Raw genomic sequence first — 11609 nt, 5'->3', positions numbered from 1 at the left:
CAGGAGAAACAGACTAATGGTTTGGGCCTGTGGAACGAAAGATGGAGGGCATTGGGTGAAGAGGTACATCAAGATGGTGGCGGAAGGAATGAGACCAACAGGTGGGTTGGAGGTGGTGTCAGATGATATGAAGAGAATGGCTGTCAGACTAAAGGATGCCAAGGAGGCAGAGAGTGAAGGAAAAAGACTGGTACTGGCTAACCTGGGTAAACCAAGAACATGGGCATTAAGCTGGTGATGATAATGATGATAAATAGAGTAAGCAAAATTAATAAAATGTGGTCCATTATGGTTATGACAATAACCATTGTCAGTCTTTGTTTCCTTAGTGACTTCAGTCCACATAATGTTGGACTAGGATAGAAGTGGTTGGAGAAGCAACATTTCCAGAAATTGACCACAGTGTTGAACTGAAGTTCAGGATGAAGACCACACAAAAACTGGAGGTTTGGTCATTCCTGTTATTAAATGAATAAGCAAACTGAAATTGAGGACGTTGCGTTACGTTGTGATTCTCTGCCTCCTCTCAGGTTAATCGGTCTTGGGTTCAATCTGAACCCTGGCTTCCAGGAGTCCCATTCTTTAATGGTAAGGAGGTAGGATCTGTGGGATCAAGGACGCGAAGACATCAGTGTGTTGTGTCACCTAGGCTGCAATTGAAAGAAGAAAACCCATGAACGACCCAGTGCTGGTGTCGGCGTCCTTACCTCAACAACGGTGTGGAGATCATCCCGATTCGCGTGTGTGTGGCAGTCTGGTTTTGCTTCATCAGTTGCATTACTCACTTGGAAAGCCCTGGGCGCCTTGAGGGTTTCTTTCCTCGAGATCCACCAGCGTTGGTGTGTGTTGTGTTTTTCTTTTCCTCCCTTTCTCTGTCTGTTGGGTGTTTTTAAGTTAATTGATGCATACTTTGTTATTTTGCATAATGGCTGTCTAAGCAGTCCTCTGCCAACCTGCTGGGAGAAGTGCTTTATACTGTAGAAGTGAATTGCATTTAACGTTTAATTTAGAAGCATCCTAATTGAACATACAGAGTTATTGTGAAGAATGCAGCACCTACAGAATATCGGATAATAGTCGGTCTGTTGCCGTGACTGTGAGGGGGTGAAGTCATGTCAATCCCAAAAGACGCAAATTGCTAAGCTGTTTGTCTCTTTGACCAGCATACTGAGTACAAGTAGGTGAAGAGGTAAACATCTGAAAAACCGAGCTGACATAACAAGTAAGGACTGGATACTTGCTTATTGTGTACAAGGCCTGTGCAAAGAGTCGTTTACTTGGTGATGAAAAGGGTGCCAACTTTACTCCAGGAATTTAGGTGCACTCTGAGACAACTTGGGTCCTCATGAGGGATCTCTGGCTCAGCGGGGTCTGCCCATTTTCTAGGTCATTTGCAGGAACAGGACTGCATGGGGTTTATAGCTCATCTCCCATTAGCTGGCTACACCATTGAGAATGGATGTCAGCGGGACTCAGATATCCTGACATGGGAGTGGGAATCCAGTTTTTGTTACTCATATGGTCCAAAAGCAGCCACCTTTCAGCCTGTATAGGAAACCCTTTGTGAGCTTGTATTAAGACTGCTGTAGTTAAACCCCTACTTAAGAAAAATAATCTTGATCCCTCTGCTCTTGAAAATTTTAGACCCATTTCTAACCTGCCTTTCTTAAGTAAAATTCTAGAGAAGGCAGTCATTATGCAGTTAAATGAGCACCTCAATAAACATGCTATTCTTGATAAATTTCAGTCAGGTTTTAGAACAAATCACAGCAGAGAAACTGCACTCGTTAAAGTAGTAAATGACTTGCGGGCAAATGCAGACAGAGGCCATTTATCTGTTCTCATCCTCTTAGACCTGAGTGCCGCATTTGACACCATCGATCATAATATTCTTAGAAATCACCTTAGTCAATGGGTGGGCCTCTCTGGCAGGGTCTTAATTTGGTTTGAATCCTACCTGGCAGGGAGAAAATTCTTTGATAGTTGTGGTAATTATAACTCAAAGACACATGATATCCTATATGGTGTTCCACAAGGCTCTATCCTGGGTCCGCTGCTCTTCTCAATCTACACACTTCCGTTAGGTCAGATTATCTCAGGGCACAACGTGAGCAACCACAGCTATGCTGATGACACACAGCTGTATTTATCAATAGCACCTGATGACCCCGATTCTCTTGATTCACTAACACTATGTCTGACTTGTATCTCAGAATGGATGAATTGTAACTTTCTCAAGTTAAATAAAGGGAAAACTGAAATCTTAGTGATTGGCAATAATTGATACAATGAGGCTATTAAAAATAAACTGGATACATTAGGATTAAAAGTCAAAACGGAGGTAAAAAGCTTAGGGGTAACTGTTGACTGTAATCTAAATTTTAAATCGCATATTAATCAGATCACTAGGACAACATTTTTTCACTTAAGAAACATAGCAAAAGTTAGACCTCTTATATCATCGAAAGATGCAGAGAAATTAGTTCACGCGTTTGTTTTCAGTCGACTAGATTACTGTAACGCACTCCTCTCAGGACTACTCAAAAAAGACATCAATCGTTTGCAACTAGTGCAGAATGCAGCTGCTAGAATCCTAACCAGGAAAAGAAAATCCGAGCACATCTCTCCAGTTTTGATGTCACTACACTGGTTACCTGTGTCATTCAGGATTGACTTTAAAATTTTGCTTATGGTTTATAAAGCCTTAAATAATCTCGCTCCATCTTATATATCGGAATGTCTGACGTCTTATATTCCAAATCACAACCTCAGATCCTCAACTGAGGGTCTCCTTAGAATTCCAGGAGCAAAACTTAAAAGAAGTGGTGAGGCGGGCGGCCTTCTGCTGTTATGCACCTAAAATCTGGAATAGCCTGCCAGTAGGAATTCGCCAGGCTAATACAGTGGAGCACTTTAAAAAACTGCTGAAAACACATTATTTTAACATGGCCTTCTCATAACTTCACTGTAAATTAAATCCTGATACTCTGTATATTCAATTCATTATAATAACTATTCATGGTGGCTCTAAAATCTGTACTAACCCCTACTCTCTCTTCTGTTTCCTTTTCCGGTGTCCTTTTGGTGGCTTGCGCCACCACCATCTGCTCAAAGCACTATGATGTTCCAACAGTGATGGATGGATTAAAAGCCAGAAGTCTGTATGACCATCAGCATCACGTGACTCCGTGACAACCCTAACTACAAAGAGGACTATTTCATTTATGTTAGGTAGAATGCCCAGAGGGGACTGGGTGGTCTCGTGACCTGGAACACCTGCAGATTTTATTTTTTTCTCCAGCCTTCTGGAGTTTTTTTTTTGTTTTTTCTGCCCACCATGGCCATGGGACCTTACTCCCTTTTCTATGTTAACTAATGTTGTCTTATTTTAATTTCTCATTTTGTCTGTTATTTTTCTTTTCTTCATTATGTACAATGACCACATAAGGGAAACAACTCATGCAAGATTGAATTCATTGTGAAACGCAATGTTCGGAATAGCCCATAAAACTTCACAAAATACGTTGTATTTCACATCCATCAAAATGTTTGCCGTTGCTACAAGAAGGAAGACGTTTAGTTTTCATGCATCATTTCTGCATGAGTGTGCTTGTCATTTAAAATTGAAATAAAAATCTCAAATGATAAAAAAAAAATTCACTGCATATCTTTAACGAGGGTAAGGTGGCTGCCACGTTTTTTTGGACAACGCCGACTTTCCGTGTGTTGAATTTTCCTTTGCAGAAAACACGGTAACATGAACAGTGGAGTATTTTCTTATTTTTCAGGCTTGTGCTAAAATCGTTTCTTTATTTCCTTCATCAAGCAACACTCAATACCCCAGAATGACAAAGTGAAAACGCGACTTTATGAACTTTTACAAATTTATTTAAAAATAAAATACTGAACTATCCCATTGACATAAAGGATTCAGACCCTTTACTCATCATTTTGTTGAAGCCCCATTGGCAGCCATTCCAGTGCAGAGTCTTTTTAGGTTTGACGTGACAAGCTTCACACACCTGGATTTGGGGATTTTCTGCCATTTGTCTCTACGGATCCTCTCAACCTCTGGGGACTGCTGGTGGACGGAGATTTTCAGGTCAAGTTTAGTTGGGTTCAAGTCCGGTCTCTGACTGGGCCATCCCAAGGACATTCCCGAGTTGTCCCTAAGCCACTCCTGGGTTGTCTTTGCTTTGTGTCCTGGTGGAAGGAGAACCTTTGGCCCAGAATGAAGTCCAGAGCACACTGTATGAGGTCTTTATAACGGGAATCTCCATACTTAGATTCTTCTTGACCCTGACTTGTCTCCCAGTCCCTACCTCTAAAAAACAACCCCACAGCATGATGCTGCCACCACCGTGCTTCACTGTTGAAATGGTATTAGACAGGTGATGTGTGACCAAAATCAGTTCAGTCTTGGTTTCACCAGACCAGAGAATCTTGTTTCTCATTGTTTTTAACTCCCTTAGGTTCCATTTTGCAACCACCAAGCAGGCTTTCATGTGTCAGCCCCTGGTACACCTTCAGGCCACAAACAGCATTTCACTGTCCGCTGCTCTTCTTTGGTGCCGGTGGAGAGTGCAGCAGTCGTGTTTATTCTTGAAAACAACAATGGACAATGTCTGATCAGGTTTGAAACTTTACCCTAGTGACGACAGGCGCACCATGTACCACATGAGTGTGTGGAAAGCTGTAGTAGCCACCCAAACAAAACTATCACAGACGTGCAGAGAATTATTGACTTGCCCTCATAAATAGGTCTCGGCGTTCAGGGCGGACATCATCAGATTTCCATATCATATTAAATTGTCCATCTTTGCTGGGATGTAGTCATCCAGAACCGTAAAATGAACGCATCATTTTGCAATGAAGATTGTACTTTTTAGATGTGAAAATCAATTTCCATTTTCCACAGACTCCAGGCTAAAATCAACTTTACACGACATCGTGGAATCAGAATCTGAACTTAACTCGATAGAGAATTTTTAACCCCATCCCCAAACTTCCATTTACATGAAAGTAAAAGATCATTTTTTTATTTTGTAAAACCATTTAAACTTTTAAAAATATGCGAAAAGGCATAAGGAAGGTAGTTAAGTCTTCAAAAGCTTTAAAGGCAGATCTTTCAAAGTAGTATATAATTTCTGTTGTTGAAGCGAGACTGTTAAATGAAAGAATGCGTGAAATAACAAAAATACAATTAGACATTTGTAAGCATCGCATTAACTCTTTGATTCTTAGAAACAGTGTAGTGATGAATACTGTTGACTTAGCAGTACCTCTGGATGGACAGTGGTATGGCTGCCCTCCATCGTTCTTCTCATCCTGATGCTCATGCAGTAACTTTCAGAAACTAAATATAAATAAACTGCAACGTTTCCCAGTTCTTATTGTCTCATTTCATCGCATCTCACCTAATCTCATCTCATGTCATCTTCTCTGCCTCTTTCCCTGGTGAGCCTTGAGGCCACAGCAGACTGAGCAGGTCGACCCAGACTTGACTGTCTCCAGATAAAGATTCCAGATCTACCTGGGGAATTCCCCATGTGTGTAGTGATCTGCAACAGGGTCTCTGCCCAGTGGGACATGTCTGGAGCAGCTCTAGGGGGAGCTGCCCAGGGGGCATCTTTATGATGTACCTAAACACCTTAACTACCCCCTCCCGATCTAGTGACTTTCTCCGAGGCTCTCCCGAATCACTGAGTTTGTCCTCCTATCATGAAGTGTCAGCCAAGCCACCCTGCCAAGACACCTCATTTCTGCGGCTTTTAATCACGATGACTTCGTTTCGGTCATTATCCACAACTCATGACCATAGTTGAGAACAGGGATGTAGATGGACCAGTACCTGGAGAGTTCTTTGGCTAAACTCATCTCCACTTTCACCACTAAGGACCAGTTCAGTGTCTATGAAGCAGATGCACGAGTCCACTTGTCGATCTCCCCTTTCCTTTTTTAAGTCACTCGTAAACAAGATTCAGAGAATCCTGAACTTCACCACTCTGGGCAGTTGTTCCAACCTCATTTGGAATGAGCAATCCACTCTTTTCTGAGAGAGAACCATGACCTTGGACTTGGAGGTGCTGATCCTCATCCCAGCCAGTTGACACTCAGATGCGTATCACCAGAGTGCACGCCAAAGGTTACAGAAGGTTGATACAAAGAAGACATCATTGGATAAAACAACAATGCTAACCATAGCCTCTCCAACTGGACACCCTCACATCCAAGGCTGTCCATGAAAACCACAAACAGGAGTGGTGACGAAACACAGCCTTGATGGAGTTTAACACCCATAGTGAACAAATTCGATTCAATGAACTCAGACACAGCGCTCACTACCTTCATATGAGGAACTAATAGCAGACAAGACCAGCCTTGACACTCCATGTTCCTGCAGCACCTCCCTCAACACCACCTGAGATACACGCTCATATGCTCTTTCCAAATCTGCAAAACACATGTAGACTGAATGATCATCCTCCAATGCACCCCTTGACAAGACACAGCCTCGGTGGAGTCCAAAACCCACAGGGAAAAGAATTCAACTAAACGTCAAGCATTTGGACACAGCTCTCTATAAATTTGAATGGGAAACGATTACCACACAAGAGTGGCCCAGCTACACTCCCACGTCCCACAACACCTCCCGAGGGACATGATGCTTCTTCCAAATCTGCAAAACACATGTAGACTGGGCGATCATCCTCTAATGCACCCCTTGACAAGACACAGCTTCAGTGGAGTCCGAAACCCACAGGGAATGAATTCAACTAAATGTCAAGTATTTTGACACAGCTCTCTATGAATGTGAATGGGAAACGATTACCACAAGAGTGGTCCAACTACCCCATATTCCTTCAGAACCTCCCACAACACCTCCTTAGGATCATGGCTAGATTCTCTGTCCAAATCTACAAAACACATGTAGACTAGATGATCATCCTCCCATGCACCCCTGACAAGACATAGCCTCAGTGGAGTCCGAAACCCACAGGGAGTGAATTTGACTAAACATCGAGCATTTGGACACAGCTCTCTATAAATTCGAATGGGAAACGATTACCACACAAGAGTGGCCCAGCTACACTCTCCCGACCCACAACACCTCGTGAGGGACACAATGCTTTTATCAAATCTACAAAACACATGTAGACTGGATGATCATCCTCCAATGCACCCCTTGACAAGATACAGCCTCAGTGGAGTCCTAAACCCACAGGGAATGAATTCGACTAAACGTCAAGTATTTGGACACAGCTCTCTATGAATCTGAATGGGAAACGATTAGCACACAAGAGTGGTCCAACTACCCCCTAAATCCCACAACAATTTACAAAATGCATGTAGACTGGGTGATCCTCCTCCCATGCACCCTCCAGCAACTGCCCCAAGGAGAAGACAGAGTGGGTCTATTTCTCCACATGCAAAACAGAAACCACATTGCTCCCCCTGGATCTTTGGCTCAACCATCAGACAGAGTCTTCCCTCCAGTAAATGCCTTTCCAGAGAGGCTGAGGAGTGTGATCCCTCCATAGATGGAACAGACCGTTTGTCATCGTTTTCGTGATAACCAGCTTGATGTTTCCTCGATTACGTATGCTGCCTTGAATAAAAGCTTCTGTTAAGCAAATAACCTTAAATATAAATGTTATCCTCAGAATATGACCGGAGTTGGTCTCTGCCACTCTGCTTGCTTGTCCCTCATCCTCCCCACCCCAAATGTAACTTCAATTCCTGCATTAGCTCAGAAGTTTCTTGCCTTGACAAAATCTGAGACTAATTTAGAAAGGTTTTTGGACTGCAACCAATTTATTGGCTATGAAGATAAAAATCACATATTCTTTTCTTCAGTGGATGCCTCCTCATTTCAGATGCAGCAAAAAAGATAGGAAAAAAGTGAACACAAATTCCTTGACCCCCACCCACCCAAGATGACTTTTAAGCCACACACAAATCATTTAAATATATCAAAATATTAAAGCACATGCGTAAATAGGTGTCGCTCTTTTCGAAGCTGGTTCCCGATCGCGATATTGATCAGGCTCCTGCTAGTGCCCAGGTGTCGGACCGCGATATCTCGAATCTATAATAACAATCTTGCACCTTGGCTGCCCTTAACTTTGTACATTAAAATTATCTGCAAGCGGGAAGTGCACTTCGGTTGCTCGTATGATGGCTGAATGTTTTTTTTTTCTTTGTCCGTTGCTCTTCTCATCTTTCTGCTTCCACTTCTAACATTTCAATTCAGTTTAATTCAGTTTATTCATGTGTGGCACTCACCACTAAGAGCTGAGCATGCTTACACTAAATTATAAATGTAAACCAGCTGTATATACATAACAATACGACAAAGACAAAAGAAAACATCCATAAATATTATGGTGGACACAGTGGCTTAATACTGGGGTTGAGAGTCAGCCTGGGCCCTGTGTGGAATTTGCACATTGAGCCTGTTCATATGCAGATCTTCTTCCATGTAATCTTTAGTGGCCTGTGGACTCCAAACCCCAGACACCACTAGACCAGACAGATTCTCGGGCTCAAATAAATCTTTGTTAATTACACAAAATACTTCATCACAGGTTTCTTCTGCAATTCCTTACACACACAGATCTTTTCCTTATCTTCTCCTTAGCGTTGTCCTTCTCCTCTCCTGATTCTGACTCCCCTGCGTGAAGCGAAGGTGTCGTTTCAACCCGGACCCAGGGGCACCTCTGGTGTATCAGCACCTTAATGAGGAAACACTTCTGGGTCAGGCGGAATCTCCATCTGACAGGGGAGCCTCCTACCAATAGTACCATCTAGTGGTCCCCGCAGGACCCCACTGGGGCTACCTTCCAGAACTACAATTCCCATGCACTCTGGCCAGATATCTTTACCTTGTATGTCCAGATCACATTGTTCCAGAAGTTCAGATCTATAAAGATTTATAAAGCAAAAAAGAGGCCTGCAATGTGCGTATGCAACTTTCCATACAAAAATCGGGACTTATAAAAGAAAAATTGATGGGGGGAATGTGAGTTCATTTATGGCAACTCTGAACCCTACTTAGACAACATATCAGAGAAACTGGGAAATGAGGACACCCTCGATCAAGCAGGGGAATGCAGGCAAAGCAGCTAAATGACAGCTCATGTGTGTAATGACTCATATCACTGCACCCTAATTAGAGTGCATGTTGACACGACAAACATTTTAAATCTCAAATATGATGAATATGATGTCCAGACTGTGCTTTAGTTTCCAGTGTAAGAAGGCCAATGCTGCGTATTTGCACTGATAAACGTTTTTTGGTTTTTTGAATGCGTCTATTGGTCACCTGTTGTCACTTTCCTGGGAGCAGGCCAACGGGTCAAGAGCATCTCAACCACGCTTCACTCCATCACTCCCCTTTTGTTGGAAGCTGGTGAGGCGCTAGATCCGTTTTCATATGGTGTGGGTGCACAAACATAAAACATAACAGGTTTACTGGCAACTTTAAAAGGCAAATCACAGCCGTTTCTGGTTCTCCTATTGTAACCTGTGGACTTTATGTCTCTCATACTGTGATAAAGTCACCTTGTGGGGATCGCGCTGCTTTTATTAACTGTAAACAGTGGCATTCCATTAACGTGCAAGTCGTCTATGATGCCAAGATGTGTGTGACAGATGTCATGTCTCGGTGGCCTGGGTCAACCTGGGTCATTTCTTTTAAAGACAAAGATGGTGCTGTATGTGATGGCCAGCCTGTTGGTAAGGTCACAGGCTGAACACTCAGTTTTCACACAACCAGTGCTATTCATTGTAACTGCCGTCTTGTCAATACATGTGCCATGTGATAGCGGCTACCCTCTCAGATGCTAGCACTTTATTCCAAGACCCCCATAATGTGTTATTATAATCCCATACATAATCTTGTGCTACAGCCTGATAGTCTTGAATGCAGGGAACGGGGTCTTGATATCTCAGTAGGGAGGCTGCTCTACCAGCCAATGAAGTTCATCCTGACCTGAATATGTATGAGGTTAATTAGCATGGTCCATATAGGGTGTTTCAGGGTGGCAAATGTGCAGGGTTCGAGGCATGTTCACATGTGCACATTTACAAGATGATTGTGATTTATTTAGGTAAATTATACAGAAATGATTTTATAAATCAGTATTTTTTTGGCACCATCATTTTCCAGTTTTTTTGGCATGTGCATATTTTCACACATGAATTCATGCAAAGTTTTATAAATGAGACCACCCTTCTATCTATCTATCTATCTATCTATCTATCTATCTATCTATCTATCTATCTATCTATCTATCTATCTATCTATCTATCTATTGTATAGTGCCTTTCACATCTATCTATCTATCTATCTATCTATCTATCTATCTATCTATCTATCTATCTATCTATCTATCTATCTATCTATCTATTATATAGTGCCTTTCACATCTATCTATCTATCTAGTCTAATTATATAGTAATTTTCATATCTATCTATCTATCTATCTATCTATCTATCTATCTATCTATCTATCTATCTATCTATCTATCTATCTATCTATCTATCTATTTTATAGTGCCTTTCATATCTATCTATCTATCTATCTATCTATCTATCTATCTATCTATCTATCTATCTATCTATCTATCTATCTATTGTATAGTGCCTTTCACATCTATCTATCTATCTATCTATCTATCTATCTATCTATCTATCTATCTATCTATCTATCTATCTATCTATCTATCTATCCAGCCTACTATACCAAATTCTATCTATCTATCTATCTATCTATCTATCTATCTATCTATCTATCTATCTATCTATCTATCTATCTATCTATCTATCTATCTATCTAATCATTGCATTATCATTTTATGCTCTGATTTGTTTATGATATCCTAATTTTTTCCCATTGTGTACTCCTCTGAATATTCTGAATTCCAAATGCTATAAAATGCTGCAGAAGATTTTTTCAGACGCTGCACTGATTTTGTTAAAACTCATTTCAAGGCTTCGGCAAGTTGCAATGCATTTGCCTTGTCTCTCTTACTTAACAGGCAAGGTTAGGGATCACAAATCCATTTTCTTTCTGTACCCGTGAGAGCAGCCCTTACTAATGGAATGGCACCCATGGGATTGTAGCCAAGGTTGGCTTTGTATTGAATCCTCCACCTGATCGTGCTCTCTTTGTTCAAGTGGTGATCTTAGAAAATAACACAGAATAAATATATGTCTTCATACACGGCTCAAAACTAATAAATTACAGCTTATTCTTGCAAGTCAATACATTCATGTTCCAGTTAATGGAAACTAAATGCGAAATCGATGTAAGACAAATGCATCTGAATAATGGATAAATGTACGGTGATAAAATTAAAACCTTTTTCTAAATTAAACTTGCGTTGTGTGTTTCACAATTAATTCAAACACAGTTTTTGCTTTATTCATTTATTTGCAAATCCTTCAAGTTAATCCAGCTCTCTTTTCTTTTTCAATCATCTGTGATGTTAAACGTTTCACAATAACCACCCTGACAAAAAAAATGTGCACCATCCATCCACTCATCCATCCATCCATGTGTCCATCCATCCTCCCATCTGTCTGTAGCTAATGGAGTGTACTT

The sequence above is a fragment of the Erpetoichthys calabaricus genome, chromosome 13 (genome assembly GCF_900747795.2).
Source record: "Erpetoichthys calabaricus chromosome 13, fErpCal1.3, whole genome shotgun sequence".
NCBI lineage: Eukaryota > Metazoa > Chordata > Cladistia > Polypteriformes > Polypteridae > Erpetoichthys > Erpetoichthys calabaricus.
Note: the sequence above shows the minus strand (reverse complement) of the source record.